The 17,966-nt window shown below is 36.2% G+C and overlaps 1 non-coding gene across 1 annotated transcript; it reads right to left on the bottom strand.

The window, feature by feature from the left end:
* Positions 1–17,603: 17,603 nt before the first annotated feature.
* Positions 17,604–17,710, bottom strand: LOC118488496. The gene has a single exon (XR_004885035.1). It is a non-coding gene; the product is annotated as a small nucleolar RNA R71 (small nucleolar RNA).
* Between the last annotated feature and the right edge of the window lie 256 nt (positions 17,711–17,966).

The raw sequence follows: 17,966 nt of genomic DNA, 5'->3' as shown, positions 1-17,966 counted from the left end.
GTCCTTATATTCTTGTTGTATGCTCTAGATATCCTCTGTTGATATGCTGCCATCCTTAGCTTTGCTGCATCTCTCGTTTCATCCACAGTATCTAATTCTTGGCACATAGCTTCAGGATTCTGCTCAGGATCCCGGAGATTGGATCTTGCCGTAGGTATCACCATTTTTGTTGGGATCACCGCTTCTGCTCCAAATCTAAGGAGAAAGGAGTTTGGCCAGTTGCATTCTTTATTCTTGTCCTGTCAGCCCATAAAACAAAGGGTAGTTCTTCTGCCCATCTTCCTTTTTTAGCTCCTAGTCTCTTTTTCAGGTTGTTGACTATTTTCTTGTTTGAGGATTCTGCTTGCCCATTTGCTTGAGGATGTACCGGAGTAGATGTGATCATTTTGATTCCCCAACTCTTGCAAAAGTCAATAGTCCTCTTACTTATTGTCACAACCCCCGACCCCTATTCCGGGAGCGGGCGGCCGTGAGTCAGTTTCAGTGGTATCGGTGTTTATTAATTTGGCAGCGGAAAATTTCATCAGGATCGTAGTTAGGAAATATTTTATCAGAGTTAAACACCAAAATATTTAAAATAAAGAAATGGGATAAACCAAGTTTTTCTGATAATATTTTTATGAGTGGGACAAAACCTGATTTTTCATTTTGTACATTTATAGGGAATAACCCCAATTATTGAAAATAATTCTCCTTTTTAATTAGGTAACTTTTATTGCCACTTTTCTAAGCCTTCAGTGCTCTCCAGCTGGCTTTTATGGGCTTCACACTAAGTTACCTGAAACACGTGTTTAAAACATTTTATCAGCAGGAAATACTGGTGAGTGAATCCCAGTTTAATCAAGAAAGATGTTATCAATTTAAACATAATTGAGGGCGATTACAATGTTTAGATCTACACAATTACTCATTCAGTAGTGTCAAGTCTGACTAGAGGGTCATATTACGCATTGGCTAACTCTTCGTCCAATGGTAACATTACTCAAATTTTGTATACAAAACCCCAACATACCGGCAGTAATTGTAGAATTACAAAGACTCAATCACTGCTAAATTGCATTGTAAAAAGGTTAAGGTTTTGTAAAAACTGTTTACAAAAAGGAGATTACTCACATTGCTATTATAGATCTTTCATTCGTGACTTCCTGGTTATCATCTAATTAAATAAACAATGCACACGTGTTAGTATAATAACTCATTTTAACATTAGTAATACTCTCCCCGAGACGGCATTCCAACGACTACGTCGGGCAGAACCACGACAGCCGTTACGGAACCCTAGATCAATCGGGCAGCGTATCTAATACGTATCCAGGGGTTATGATACTTACAACGAGGCAGAGCTTCGCTATTTAGGGGGTATAATACCCGAGTATAGGGCCTAGACTATAGAAATTGAGAGAGAACATTGAATTCTGAACGATTTGAATGAACTGCCGATGGTTGCTATTTATAGGGCCTGATCTTCAGGTTCTCGCGGCCCGCGTAATACAAGACCAGGGTTTATGCGGCCCGCGTCAACCCGGTCAACAGCGTAGCCTTGAGGTGTCACTACCCTAGCTTCGCCACGTGTCGCCACGTGGTGGCTTCCGGAGGAGGGCGGGTGGCCTGCCTTGTCGCGGCCCGCGTCAACTAGTGGTGTGGCCTCACGCGGCCCGCGAGCGGCTTTCAGATTTGTTTTTATTTTATTTTTACAAAAATAAGGGTATTCGGGACCGGTTTTCGTATACGGGGTGTATTTTAAGACATATAGGGGCACTCTAAATATATTAGGGGTGTTGGAAATATTTTTGGAGAGTTGATATATCTTGGTACCACTCCTGGTTTATTTAATAAAATATATAGTATACTCACTTTAAGTATAGTAACCCGATTTCACTTTATCCCTAGTTCCCTACGTCACGAGACAGAACCCCAACGAATTTTAGGAAGAGCCTTGACATACGTTACGGGGTCCTACGTCAGTTGGACAGGGTATCAGTGATCAAGGGTTAAAAGACTTAAAACCAAACAGGGCTTTATTATTATTATTATAGGTGTCTAATACTTAAAGAAGAAAAATGGATTTAGAGAGATGGCGAAAGAGTAAAAAGGATGTGAGCATTTGTTTTGAAGAGTTAGATGGCTATTTATAGTTGCTATACAACTTGAACTTCACGCAATTATTTCCACGTTCACAACAGTTGCATGCAACACGTACACCATTCAATTAATGAGTGTTTGGTTTTAATTTATTATTATTCTTACTTCTATTATCTTAGTCACATGCACACACGTGCACTTTACAATTTCAATAAGTTTTTCTTTTTTGATTTTATTATCTTATTATTATCATCATCGTTATTATTATTATTATTATTATTATTATTATTATTATTATTATTATTATTATTATTATTATTATTATTATTATTATTATTATTACTATTATTATTAGTACTATTATTATTATTATTATTATTATTATTATTATTATTATTATTATTATTATTATTATTATTATTTATTCAGCTTTTGCTTATTTGGCGCTTATAGCTTTTAAAATATGACGTTTTATAAAACAATGAATGTGCCATTAGGACGAGCATATTTTTATCTTCATTTTGAACCAAGTTTCATTAAAACGAAGTAGGTTCAAATATAATGTATTTTTATTATTAAATGGTTCCTACGCTCGCTCAAAATACCTCATATTTCCATTGGTCAATTTACCCATGATACATCCTTTTAATAACATGAGTTTTTATATATATTATATAAATAAAAATTTTGGGAATGTTACATCCTCCCCACCTTGTTTTAAATCTCGTCCTCGAGATTTACTAAAATATAGATGAATACTTTTAGTTACCGGTTAATAGGGAATTAGTATTCTCATGATGGATGATATTCTAGAACCGAGTAGTACTAATAAACAAGAAATAACAGTGGCCAGGTGTTATCGCTTATTTGTCGTACTCGCACTGTTCTAGTCTTCATTCTCACGGCATACCAATACCTATCACACTTTATTTTAGCTTATCTCAAAGCTTAGTTTCAGGAATTGATGAAATGATACCATTATCGAAATGACTAAGTTTCACATAAATCAAAAGAGATATTTGATCGGCATAGAATTTGAAATGCAATAATTTGTAGGAACAATAGGATTCAATGTCAAAAGAGAACTTACTTTGATTGCCAATTGAGGTAGTCTAACAATATCAAATGAGAATAGATGTATGAAAAATGATTTGTCAATGATTAAACTAGAAATCAATAACGTTTATTTGAATGGCAAAGATACACTGGACAATACAATAGAATTTAGTGTATCATGGTCTTAATACATAATTGTATCAAGAATACCTGAATGATGAGTCAAACGAATGATGTATGATTAGGATTTACTATTAGCACAGGCTACAAATTTATACAGACACCGCAAGGTGTTGTAGTGACTGAAACAATTCAACAATTACGGTGACCGAACCAATTCACCGTGTTCGAAATTAACTGAAAGTTTTAGCGAATCTGGATATTTCAAAAGATAGGATATTTCAATTGAAGAAATAATTGTGAAATCAATTCAAGAATGAAAGAATTACTGGAGATGCATTTATCTTAACACAAAATTGCATTAAGACTGGTTTTAGGATAGTGAATCAATAAGTAAATAATTCGTACCTCGGTATGAAAATGAAATAAGTCCAAGTTTCAAAGAAATCGCCACCGCAAGGTGTCGTGTCTTAACAAATGATATATCGAAATTGAAGATTTTAAACAAGTTCAAATAACGAAATTACCTTGAATATGATGATCTCAATTCATCATATGGGATTTTGAAATATATATGAGCAAGTTCAAACAATTGAGCTTGGTTTGGACATATTCCAACAATGGATATATGTATTGACAAGAAATGGTTTCAATGAAAATCTGAAAATTCTGAAAAGAAGAGGAGTTTTCCAAGAAATCGGTTGACAAAAGTTAATATTAGGCAGTCATATAGATTACCAGAATGAGTTTAACGAAATATGCATTAAAACTCGCGAATAATTGAGCGTTTGAAATGAATTCACATGTATGACAGGCAATGTATAACATAGGAATTTGTCAAGACATGAGGCAAATAAGAGTTGACTCTATAAAAGAAAAACAAAGACCTTTTATTGATGAAGTTTTATTCGGAATCAAAAATCAACTAAAAATTAAGTGCATACAAAATATAAGGGTGCTTTATTTTAGAAATTGTTGTTGGCTCGGGTGTTATAAATTTTTATGCGTTCTCTTTAGCTTCATCGGGGTTTCGATCCTCGTTATCAGGTGCTTTAGATAGTTTTGGACAGTAGTGACGGAGGTAGCCTGGATCTCCACATTTGTAACATACGTTATTTTCCCTTTTCCTTCTATATTCCTCTGGTACATGTTCAGCTTTCTTGCAGTAGTTGCAACGAATGGTCTTTTTAAGATAACGTTCTCTTGCGTGCTTTTTGCTGTTACTGGTAGGTTGTGTAATTTCTGGTTTCATTCCTTTGTCCTTGGAGGATTTGTTAGAGTAGAATTCCTTGTAGGAGTAGCCATAGGTTGTGGTTTTCTTTCGTTTGGAAGATGGAGTTTTGATACGAATATCATGACTTCTGTTGATACTAGGGCTAGGTATGAAGTGATGGGTATGCTTACAATGTATAGTAGGATTCTCGTTTATAGGCACAGAAATTTTAATAGCTTCAATGATCGAGGGTATGGCATTCGATATTCCTTGAGCTATTATATTTTCTATAGTATTTCTATCCAAATAGTTTACATTACTAGCCTCAATTTCTTGATCACATGCTATTTCCTTTGACATCTGAATTACAAACATGTTCAGATATAATTATCACAGAACTAAGCAATTTATACAGGCATATTTTGTTAAGCATTATTATGGTCATAGCTATCAGCATTATGCGATGATAATTAAAATAACCTATATATGTTATATCTTAACATTTTCTTTTACTATAAGTCTTATCAAAATATAAGGAAAATGAAATCTTATATGTTTTCTTCCTTTTATATTGTCTTAATTTACTTATATTTCCAGGGCTTATTGCTGGATAGGTATTCAAAATAAAGGTAAAAGTTTTATATGAAATTCTGAGATTTTCTGTCATTGACCCATTTATTGTTTTTCAAGAGGTGGTGCTAATACAGATATCCTTAAGGTATCTTTTGAATTAAAGCTGGGTAACAAAATAGATCTTAAGTAAACATATAGATCTGTTTCTTCTGTTATATAAAATCTTGTCATGTTGCAGAAGACATTTGATTCTTATGTTGTATATATAGCATCAAGAAAATTTGTGTCTGGTATATACATACGTATAAGTATACAGTTGTAAAATTTCCTTTATAATATCAACTTTATAAAAATCCAGTTACATAATTAATTGTATTAGCTATCCTTTTTATTTTCATAACTTTGTTTATTCCTTGATATTAACCGAATAAATTTCTATCAAATTTATTGAAGATAATACTTTTAAAACAAAAAGGGAATTCACCAGAAGGAATAAATTTAATAGAGATATAATTTTCTGGATTCTTTTTAGAGCAATTTTAATCTGGATAGGTTAACTTAAAAAAACATATTTATAACTTAATTCAAATTCTACTTATTTTAATATTCATAATAACCAATAAAAAGTCTGATGTTTCTAAATTCGATCATTAATATATTACGACATATATATATATATATACATATATATATACATATATATATATATATATATATATATATATATATATATATATATATATATATATATATATATATATATATATATATATATATATATATGTATAGGGAGAAGATCATGCGAGAACCACCTCTTATTGTGAGAACCGCGAGAACCAATGTGAACACACCAAAAATGCCTAAAAATAGCTAAAAATCACACAAAAATTTTTTTTTTGAATTTTTTAATATTTTTTATAAAAAAATCGCTACTTTTCGAAGCAAAAAAAAAAATTTTTTTTTGGCTTCTAAAAGTAGCGATTTTAACATAAAAATAGTAAAAAATTCAAAAAAAAATTTTTAGATTTTTTTTAGATTTTTTTAGGTTTTTTGGGGGTTTAGTTTTTAGCATTTTAGCTTGTGGGAGGGGGGGGTTTAGGTTTTTTTTTTTTTTAGGGGGGGGGGTGGGGGAGGGGGTTTAGGTTTTTTTTTTTTTTTTTTGGGGGGGGGGGGGGGGCGGTGGGGTTAGGTTTTTTTTAGCATTTACCTTGGGGGGGGGGGTTAGGTTTTTTTTTTTAGGGGGGGGGGGTGGGGGGGTTTAGGGTTTTTTTTTTGGGGGGGGGGGGGTTTAGGTTTTTTTTGGGGGGGGGGGGGAGGGGTGAGGGTTAGGTTTTTTTAGGTTTTTTTAGTTATTTTAGGTTGTGTTCACATTGGTTTTCAAGGTTCTCACAATAAGTGTGGTTCTCGCATGAGCTCCTCCCTATATATATATATATATATGTATATATATATATATATATATATATATATATATATGTATATATATATATATATATATATGACTTAAATAGATCTTATCGAATGGTAAAAAGTGTTTTCTTTGGAAATATATGTATATATATTTTAAACCATATTATTATATCATACTAAATATTTTTGTACATATTTTACTTCATGGATAAAATATTAGTTATAATATTGATATAAATCGTAAATATAAAATATACATACATTTGACTTACAAATAAGTTTTAAGTTATTTCCTGTTGACACATACGTATTATGTATTAAAATTACAATATCAAGTTGTTGTATGTATTCTGGTTTCATAAATACTGTTTTATAAAATATTTTGCATTTTCTGTGGTATACGTATATGTGTTTAAATTTTAAAATCATCGGACTGTAATAATTCTTGTTTATTATAAAATTACGTTTTATAAAATCCTTTTTAATGTACTTTATTCAAGAGCCAACTATTTTATTCTTTCAAAAATATTATTACCATTATTAGTTTAATTTAAAACAAAATTTAATATAAATAATGATGATAATAACAACATATCTTAAAGATTTTTCTTTAGAGAGCACGTGTTATATAAATTTTTTAATATATTAAATATCATAAATGTTGACTTTATACATAATTTCTGAATATTACATAATTTATCAAATTTTGATAAATAAGATTTAATATTCAATAATACGATAAAGAATCATAAAGTGATTTACAAAGTATTTTAAATTATTGTGTTTAAAAAAATGCTGAAACATTATCTTTTAACATAATTAATATAATTGTATGTTTTATCAAAATTTTGACAAATACATATCTTTTAATTCGAGAAAAATTATATCAGAAATTATAAAATATATACTGCGTTCATTTAAGTAATTAATGCCAATATCATAATATTATTTTAATTTATTTTGAATTGTATTTACATAAATATGTGGATACATAATTAAATATTATATTATGAATAAATTTCTCTAACATCTTGTAAGATACAATGGGAGTTACCTATTTGGAGAATTTATAAAATCATTTAGGTATAACATATATTAACTAAATATTTATATCATGATGTTACAAAGTATCATATTTTAATTGCATTTATCTTCTACATTAATATTCTATTATTATTATTATAAAAATTATATTGTATTATATTCTCATATATACTTATGAATATAATGGATATATAAGATATCACGAAGTTTATTGAGACATGTTATTATTAATATATATATCCTTAATATATATACCATAGCATAAGTGTAAAATACAGATATGGGTAACACATATTGGGAATTTAAGATTCGTTAAATGGCATAAAAATAACGTTAAGATTTTTATGTTGACATGATAACACATAAGATATTAATTTCCTAACACAAATGGTTAAGGGTTTAGGTATTGGAAGAAAACCTAAAGGGCTTAAACCAGTGGCATAGCTCTGATACCACCTTCTGTCACAACCCCCGACCCTTATTCCGGGAGCGGGCGGCCGTGAGCCAGTTTCAGTGGTATCGGTGTTTATTAGTTTGGCAGCGGAAAATTTCATCAGGATCGTAGTTAGGAAATATTTTATCAGAGTTAAACACCAACATATTTAAATTAAAGAAATGGGATAAACCAAGTTTTTCTGATAATATTTTTATGAGTGGGACAAAACCTGATTTTTCATTTTGATACATTTATAGGGAATAACCCCAATTATTGAAAATAATTCTCCTTTTTAATTAGGTAACTTTTATTGCCACTTTTCTAAGCCTTCAGTGCTCTCCAGCTGGCTTTTATGGGCTTCACACTAAGTTACCTGAAACATGTGTTTAAAACATTTTATCAGCAGGAAATACTGGTGAGTGAATCCCAGTTTAATCAAGAAAGATGTTATCAAATTAAACAGTATTGAGGGCGATTACAATGTTTATATCTACACAATTACTCATTCAGTAGTGTCAAGTCTGACTAGTGGGTCATATTACGCATTGGCTAACTCTTCGTCCAATGGTAACATTACTCAAATTTTGTATACAAAACCCCAACATACCGGCAGTAATTGTAGAATTACAAAGACTCAATCACTGCTAAATTGTATTGTAAAAAGGTTAAGGTTTTGTAAAAACTGTTTACAAAAAGGAGATTACTCACATTGCTATTATAGATCTTTCCTTCGTGACTTCCTGGTTATAATCTAATTAAATAAACAATGCACACGTGTTAGTATAATAACCCATTTTAACATTAGTAATACTCTCCCAGAGACGGCATTCCAACGACTACGTCGGGCAGAACCACGACAGCCGTTAGGGAACCCTAGATCAATCGGGCAACGTATCTAATACGTATCCAGGGGTTATGATACTTACAACGAGGCAGAGCTTTGCTATTTAGGGGGTATAATACCCGAGTATAGGGCCTACACTATAGAAATTGAGAGAGAAAATTGAATTCTGAACGATTTGAATGAACTGTCGATGGTTGCTATTTATAGGGCCTGATCTTCAGGTTCTCGCGGCCCGCGTAATAGAAGACCAGGGTTTACGCGGCCCGCGTCAACCCGGTCAACAGCGTAGCCTTGAGGTGTCACTACCCTAGCTTCGCCACGTGTCGCCACGTGGTGGCTTCCGGAGGAGGGCGCGTGGCCTGCCTTGTCGTGGCCCGCGTCAACTAATGGTGTGGCCTCACGCGGCCTGCGAGCGGCTTTCAGATTTGTTTTTATTTTATTTTTACAAAAATAAGGGTATTCGGGACCGGTTTTCGTATACGGGGTGTATTTTAAGACATATAGGGGCACTCTAAATATATTAGGGGTGTTGGAAATATTTTTGGAGAGTTGATATATCTTGGTACCACTCCTGGTTTATTTAATAAAATATATAGTGCACTCACTTTAAGTATAGTAACCCGATTTCACTTTATCCCTACGTCACGAGACAGAACCCCAACGAATTTTAGGCAGAGCCTCGACATACGTTACGGGGTCCTACGTTAGTTGGACAGGGTATCAGTGATCAAGGGTTAAAACACTTAAAACCTAACATGGCTTTATTATTATTATTATAGGTGTCTAATACTTAAAGAAGAAAAATGGATTTAGAGAGATGGCGAAAGAGTAAAAAGGATGTGAGCATTTGTTTTGAAGAGTTAGATGGCTATTTATAGTTGCTATACAACTTGAACTTCACGCAATTATTTCCACGTTTACAACAGTTGCATGCAACACGTACACCATTCAATTAATGAGTGTTTGGTTTTAATTTATTATTATTCTTACTTCTATTAACTTAGTCACATGCACACACGTGCACTTTACAATTTCAATAAGTTTTTCTTTTTTGATTTTATTATCTTATTATTATCATCATCATCATCATCATCATCATCATCATCATCATCATCATCATCATCATCATCATCATCGTCATCGTCATCGTCATCGTCATCGTCATCGTCATCGTCATCGTCATCGTCATCGTCATCGTCATCGTCATCGTCATCGTCATCGTCATCGTCATCGTCATCGTCATCGTCATCGTCATCGTCATCGTCATCGTCATCGTCATCGTCATCGTCATCGTCATCGTCATCGTCATCGTCATCGTCATCGTCATCGTCATCGTCATCGTCATCGTCATCGTCATCGTCATCGTCATCGTCATCGTCATCGTCATCGTCATCGTCATCGTCATCGTCATCGTCATCGTCATCGTCATCGTCATCGTCATCGTCATCGTCTCGTCATCGTCATCGTCATCGTCATCGTCATCGTCATCGTCATCGTCATCGTCATCGTCATCGTCATCGTCATCGTCATCGTCATCGTCATCGTCATCGTCATCGTCATCGTCATCGTCATCGTCATCGTCATCGTCATCGTCATCGTCATCGTCATCGTCATCGTCGTCATCGTCATCGTCATCGTCATCGTCATCGTCATCGTCATCGTCATCGTCATCGTCATCGTCATCGTCATCGTCATCATCGTCATCGTCATCGTCATCGTCATCGTCATCGTCATCGTCATCGTCATCGTCATCGTCATCGTCATCGTCATCGTCATCGTCATCGTCATCGTCATCGTCATCGTCATCGTCATCGTCATCGTCATCGTCATCGTCATCGTCATCGTCATCGTCATCGTCATCGTCATCGTCATCGTCATCGTCATCGTCATCGTCATCGTCATCGTCATCGTCATCGTCATCGTCATCGTCATCGTCATCGTCATCGTCATCGTCATCGTCATCGTCATCGTCATCGTCATCGTCATCGTCATCGTCATCGTCATCGTCATCGTCATCGTCATCGTCATCGTCATCGTCATCGTCATCGTCATCGTCATCATCATCATCATCATCATCATCATCATCATCATCATCATCATCATCATCATCATCATCATCATCATCATCATCATCATCATCATCATCATCATCATCATCATCATCATCATCATCATCATCATCATCATCATCATCATCATCATCATCATTATTATTATTATTATTATTTATTCAGCTTTTGCTTATTTGGCGCTTATAGCTTTTAAAATATGACGTTTTATAAAACAATGAATATGCCATGAGGACGAGCATATTTTTGTCTTCATTTTGAACCAAGTTTCATTAAAACGAAGTAGGTTCAAATATAATGTATTTTTATTATTAAATGGTTCCTACGCTCGCTCAAAATACCTCATATTTCCATTGGTCAATTTACCCATGATACATCCTTTTAATAACATGAGTTTTTATATAGATATTATATAAATAAAAATTTTGGGAATGTTACACTTATGAACTGAGAACCATTGTCACAGATTATCTCAGCTGGTACTCCAAACCTGGTCAGGATATTTCTCTTTATGAAGGATACTACTTCTTGGTCTCTAACTTGGACAAATGCTTCAGCTTCAACCCATTTAGAAAAATAGTCAGTCATTGCTAGCATAAAAACTTTTCCTCCTGGAGCTTTTGGCAACTTTCCCACTATGTCGATTCCCTACTTCATGAATGGCCAAGGGGAAGCTATAGGATATAATAGTTCAGCTGGTTGATGCAATATATTGCTATGCCTCTGACATGCATCACATCTTCGAGCGTATTCCGCAGCATCTTTCTTCATTGTCGGCCAATAGTATCCTGTTCTCAACACTTTTGAGAATAAAGATCTGCCCCCAGTGTGGTTACCACAATCCCCTTCATGTATATCCTGAAGCACTTCCACGGCCTCAGGATCCTTCAAGCATCTTAGGTATGGACCTGCAAGAGATTTCTTATACAAAATATTATTTATAATGGTGAATCGTGATACCTTCATCCTAAATGCCTTAGGATTTTCGTCTTCAGGAATGTCTCCTTCCTTGAGATATCTTATGATTGGATTCATCCAGGATTCAGTATTCTCGTCAGGATCATAACCATGATCTTGAATGTTGGTTACCTCCTTATCCTGAGTCTTGTATAGATCCACAGAAGGATATAGGATGTGAAGTATTGGTATTTGGACTCCCTCAGGTATCCTGACTGATGACCCTAGATTTGCTAAAGCATCTGCTTCAGCATTATCTTCCCTTGGTACCTGTTCAAGTGTAAAAACATCGAAATATCCTGCTAACTTTTTGAGAATATCGAGATATTCAATTAACTTTTCACCCTTAACTGCATAGGAGCCATTAAAATGATTAGTAATTAACAAGGAATCAACATATACTTGCAAACTATTAATATTCATGTTCTTAGCCAATTCTAATCCTGCAAACAAAGCCTCATATTCTGCTTCATTATTAGTGGCAGGAAATTCACATCTAATAGCCTGGGGTATTATGTCCCCCTGTGGCGATTTTAGTAGTATACCCAATCCTACTCCTCTTAACATTAGAGGCACCATCAGTATATAATGTCCAGGATTCTGAGGATTCTCCTAGTTGTTGAACTTCTAAGTCTACTTCATTTTGAATATCACTACTGAAATTAGCCACAAAGTTAGCTAAAGCCTGAGATTTTATGGCATTTCTAGGTTCGTACACTAGATCATAGGCACTTAACTTTACTGACCATTTAGCCATTCTACCTGACATCTCGGGTTTCCTAAGCACATTTTTAACAGGATAGTTGGTTTTAACATGAATCCTATGTGTCTCAAAGTAATGTCTAAGCTTTGTTGATGCCATAACTAGTGCTAATATTAATTTTTCTAAATGACAATATCTAGTTTCAGCATCTAATAAACTTTTGCTAACATAATAAACAGGATACTGCTGACCTTCATGATCCTTTACAAGGACATCACTTACTGCATTCCCTGATACTGCAAGATACAGGGATAATGGTTCACCATCCTCAGGCTTCATTAATAGAGGTGCGGTTGAAAGATACTGCTTCAAATCCTGTAAGGCTGCTTCATGCTTCTCTCCCCACTCGAATTTCTTATTCATCTTAAGGATATCATAAAATTCCTTGCATTTTTCTGAGGATCTTGAGATAAATCTGTTTAATGCTGCTACTCGTCCTGTCAGTCTTTGAACATCCTTCATGTTCGAAGGTGATTTGATATCCAGGATGGCTCTGATCTGTTCTGGGCTCGCTTCTATCCCTCTTTTTTGTCACCATATATCCTAGTAACTTTCCTGCCCCCACTCCAAAATGGCACTTAGTAGGATTCAGCTTCATGTTATACTGATCCAGGATATCAAATGCTGCTTCAATATCCTAGAGATGATCCTCAGCCTTCTTAGATTTCACTACCATGTCATCGATGTACACCTCCATAGTGTCCCCCAGTTTGTCTTTGAACATCATGTTTACCAATCTTTGATATGTTGCACCTGCATTTTTCAAACCAAAAGGCATAGCAGTATAACAATAAATACCTGTTGGTGTCATGAAGGCAGTATCCTCCTGGTCTGAAGGTTCCATCTGGATCTGCTGAAGGTTAACATTTCATGGCCGGCAGTAGCATCTACCATTGAGTCAATATGAGGAAGTGGGAATGGATCTTTTGGACAAGCTTTGTTTAGGTCTGTGTAATCTACACAAACTCTCCATTTCCCATTCTTCTTTAGAACCATGACCACATTTGCTAGCCACCTCGGAAATTTGACCTCCCTGATCATTTTGGACTTCAACAATCTTTCAACTTCCTCTTGAATAATTGCATTTCGTTCTGGAGCGAATTTCCTTCTTTTCTGTTGGACAGGCTTGAATGACCTGTCAATACCAAGCTTGTGTGTGATAATATCTTTGGAAATACCTGTCATATCCTCGTGCTTCGACGCGAATTTTGACATCCTGCATTTCAAAAAATTAGTTAATTGGTCCTCAATATCCTGAGGGATGTTGGTTCCCACGAGCACCGAGATATCCGGGTTATCCTGATCCAGGGTAATTTTCTTTACACCCTTCTCTGATGCCTTCGCAATATTATGGGCCCGTATCTTTAATTGCTATGCTGCATTAGGCTTGGTTGAGGATTTCATCGAGGATGAGTAACACTCCTTAGCTTCTTGTTGATCACTTTCCACTTTGACAACTTCCCAGGGTGTAGGGATCTTGATGCACTAATGATAAGTTGACGGCACAGCTTTCATATATGGATCCATGGCCTGCCCAATATCATATTGTAGCAGGATAAGGAGTCCATCACACAAAAGTGTTGTATTGAATTGACCCCTTCAACATATACTGGTAATTTAATCTCTCCCACGGTATTCCTAGCTTCTCCACTGAAGCCGACGAGTACAGTGGATTTTGAAGTTATGTCTATTGGAGATACATTCATCCTTTTCAACGTTTCTAGTTGGATTATGTTGACGGAGCTTCCATTGTCCACCAATATCCTGTGTACAAAATGGTTAGCCACATATAATGTTATTACCAGAGCATCATGGTGAGGATCCTGGACGGTATCCATGTCATCACTATCAAAAGTGATCACTTTGTCAGCTGTGAGGGTCGTCATCCTGCTTGGTCTTTCCCCTCTTTCGGCTTTAGCCTCCTTTGCATGTCTCTTGCCGTAGAATATGAAGTCCCGCAAATGTCGGATCCTCCAGAAATAAAGTTAATTATCTTGGCATCCGCAGGAGGTGATGCTGCTCGTTCAAGATCCTTCTCAGTATCCTGACCCTTGTTTTTCTATCTTCCCATGAGATCCTTCAGATAACCTTTGCTCAAGAGATAGCTTATTTTCTTCCTCAGAGCAATGCGATCCTCTGTAATATGTCCAAAATCTTCATGGAAGGCACATCATTTGGACTTATCCTTCCAATCAGCCTTTTGTTGATTCTTCCGAAGCCACCTAGCTTTGTCTCCTAAACCCTGCATAGCATATATTAGTTCAGGTATGTTAACCGAAAAACAATATTCAGATAACTCAGGATACTCCTCAGGATCCTCGTCTTCAACAACATTCACTTTCTTGTTATCATTTCTACCATATGGCTTGGAGCGATATGGTTTGTATGAGGATTCTGACTTCCTGTTAGTTGATTCGTATGTTGAGGATGCATTCATCCTTTTGATGTGCACAAAATGCAACATATAAATTACATCAATTGTGGCTTAAAACTAACCCTTTTTTAGTACTAATGTTGGAAAAAGTATGCTTTTGTCTTCATTTTGTATTTTCAGGATTAAATGAGCTCAAAATAACAAAAGAAGCAAAAAGACAGCAAAATCTAACATAAATACAAGAAAAGAAACAAAAGTGATATACCCGACCCCCCCCCCCCCCCCCGACAGCATCCTGCCAAGCAAAACAAAGAAGACAGAAGACTGAACACGCCCCGTGCTCAGCGAGCACGGGGCCGTGCCCAAGTAGCAGCAGAAAAGACAAACCTATAGAAGCTTCTACTGCCCACCACCGGGCCGTGCCCAGCGGACACGGGGGCGTGGTCAAGTTGCTGCAGGCGCATTTATTGTAATTGCGAATTACAATTAATGAAGAGAGAGAGTGTCAGATGGATACGGGGCCGTGCCCTAGATTCTGTTCAGCCTATAGATAGGAGTGCTTGGAGCTCTTGCAACTCATCCCTTGGCACACCACCTCTCTCACACTTCACCCACCACCCACCACCACCCACCACCATCATCCACCACCATCATCCACCACCATCATCCATTGTCCATCATAGAGTGTGTGAGTCGTCTCGGGATCCAAGATTGATCGTAAGAGTTCTTGACAATCAAAGGCCATGTTTGCCTAAGTCTCTTACATCACTTGGTGAAGACAAGCGTTTAGTGTAATACTTTTAATTTTTAATCTTTTGCACTTTTTAATTGGTTTTGTATTAATGACTTTAATTACTAGTTTCTTATGTTGAAGGTGATTCTTCCTTATCGTTTGTCCGTGGTGTCTTGGCATTATTTTACTGTCTATATAAAATAAAAGATTTTCACCATTCATATCTCCACGGTCTATATGGAGGTATGTTGGCTTCCTGGTCGGGGGTTAAGGGAACGGTTTGGTAAGAGTCTTGCCATTGTTCAGTGTATAGATCCTGCAAAGGACCTGGGTCAAATTTAGTAGGACCTCCTTCAATACCCAAAGGTATTGGATGGCGGGGGTCCAAACTCTTGATCCCCTCATAAGTTAAACTACTATTAAAACTTTAACCCGGCTACTTTGGACTGTATCCCTGCTGACTCGGACTACTTAGCCGAGGGTAACGTCTCCTTCAAAAGAGGGGCCTACCACATTATGCATTAATAACTTAATTAATTATCTTTCAATAATCCGACCCTTTAGGATTGTATCCTTGCTGACTCAAACTACTAGGTTGAGGGTAACGTCACCTTCAAAAGAGGGGCCTACTACAATAACAAAGATAATCTCTTAAACAAGTGCAAAAGTGCAAAAATAATCAAAGGTTACACTACACACGAGTCGGATCCAAGTGATTCATCTTGTCTATCTGTTTTATTTTTATTTTATTTTTCAGGATTTTAGTTAGTTTTATTTTCTTAGTTTGAAATCTTTTTCTAACATTTTCATTTGATTAGACGTTGGGGATAAACCGGTACTAAAAGCTCTTGTGTCCTTGGACGACCTCGATATCTTACCAACACTATACTACGTCCACGATGGGTGCACTTGCCCATATATGTGTTTAGTGTTAGTAAATATCGTGTTTCATAAATTTAAAACTTGGCTAAAAGTGTAAAAAGGGCTTAAAATATATACAAAAAACATATACACACTAACACGCATCAAGTTTTTGGCGTCGTTGCCGAGGACACAAGGGTTTTAAGAAAGTTAGGAATCAACGGCCTAATCATTTTTTCTATTTTCTTTTTATTTTTTTAGGATTTTCTTAATTTTTCAGCTTCTGTAGAGCTCAGCACGGGCCGTGCTTGGTCGGACATGGGCCGTGCCCAGCAGTATCACTGGCAGTTTTTATTTTCCGAGTTACAGAGGGCTGAGCACGCGGCCGTGTCGGTGCAACACGGGGCCGTGTCCAACTTTCCAGTAACAGGGATCCGGAAAACAATCACTGTATCTCCGACCACGGGCCATGTTCACTGAGCACGGGGCCGTGGTGAACTTTCTGACCAACGTTCTTTTCTGTTTTAATTGCAGGACTTGGAATCAAACGCCACATCTGAACCTTCTACGTAGTGTATGAGCTCCAGTTCTAATAAAGACATAAAAGAACCCCTAGAAGAACCCGAACGCTTTCTCAGAAAAAGACTTAAAGCTAAAAACCAAGAGAGAGTTTCGGGGGAACCACTTCCAATGGCGGACCAACGTACCCTCATGGATTAACTACGACCCACCGTAGGTAATCTCGGTGCCGCTATCAATGCACCGAATGTCGAAGCCAATAACTTCGAATTTTGGCCACATTTGATATAAATGCTTCAAAACTCCGCAACCTTCCATGGGCTTGCGGACGAGGATCCCCATCTACATATTACTAATTTCTTAGAAATATGTGATACCTTTCGGATCAATGGAGCATCAAATGACGCCATCCGCCTCCGAATGTTTCCTTTTTCACTAAAAGACCGAGCAAAAGCTTGGCTTAACGCCCTCCCAGTTGGATCGGTAAACACCTGAGAAGAACTAGCCCAAAAATTTCTATGTAAGTATTTCCCTCCCGCTAAAACGGCTAAATTAATGACTGAAATTAATACATATTCACAAGAGGATGGGGAATCCTTATATGAAACTTGGGAAAGGTTCAAGGAGCTATTGCGAAAGTTTCCTCATCATGGTCTTGCGATATGGCAACAAGTATCCACTTTCTATAATGGGTTGTTGCCACACAAAAGGCAAACACTTGACTCTAGCTCCGGGGGACTTTTAGGTAACCGCCGCCCACATGAAATATACAATCAAATTGAGGAAATTGCTCAAAACAATTTTCAGTGGCACACTCCCCGAGGTAATAAATCTATTGCCCCGGGCGCCCATAAGGTTGATGAAAGCATTTCTTTACAAGCCCAAATCGAGGCCCTTTATTCAAAAATTAAA

Source organism: Helianthus annuus, chromosome 16 (assembly GCF_002127325.2).
Source record: "Helianthus annuus cultivar XRQ/B chromosome 16, HanXRQr2.0-SUNRISE, whole genome shotgun sequence".
NCBI classification, from domain to species: Eukaryota; Viridiplantae; Streptophyta; class Magnoliopsida; order Asterales; family Asteraceae; genus Helianthus; species Helianthus annuus.
The sequence above is the reverse complement of the archived record's forward strand: the minus strand, read 5'-3'. Positions and strand labels throughout refer to the sequence as shown.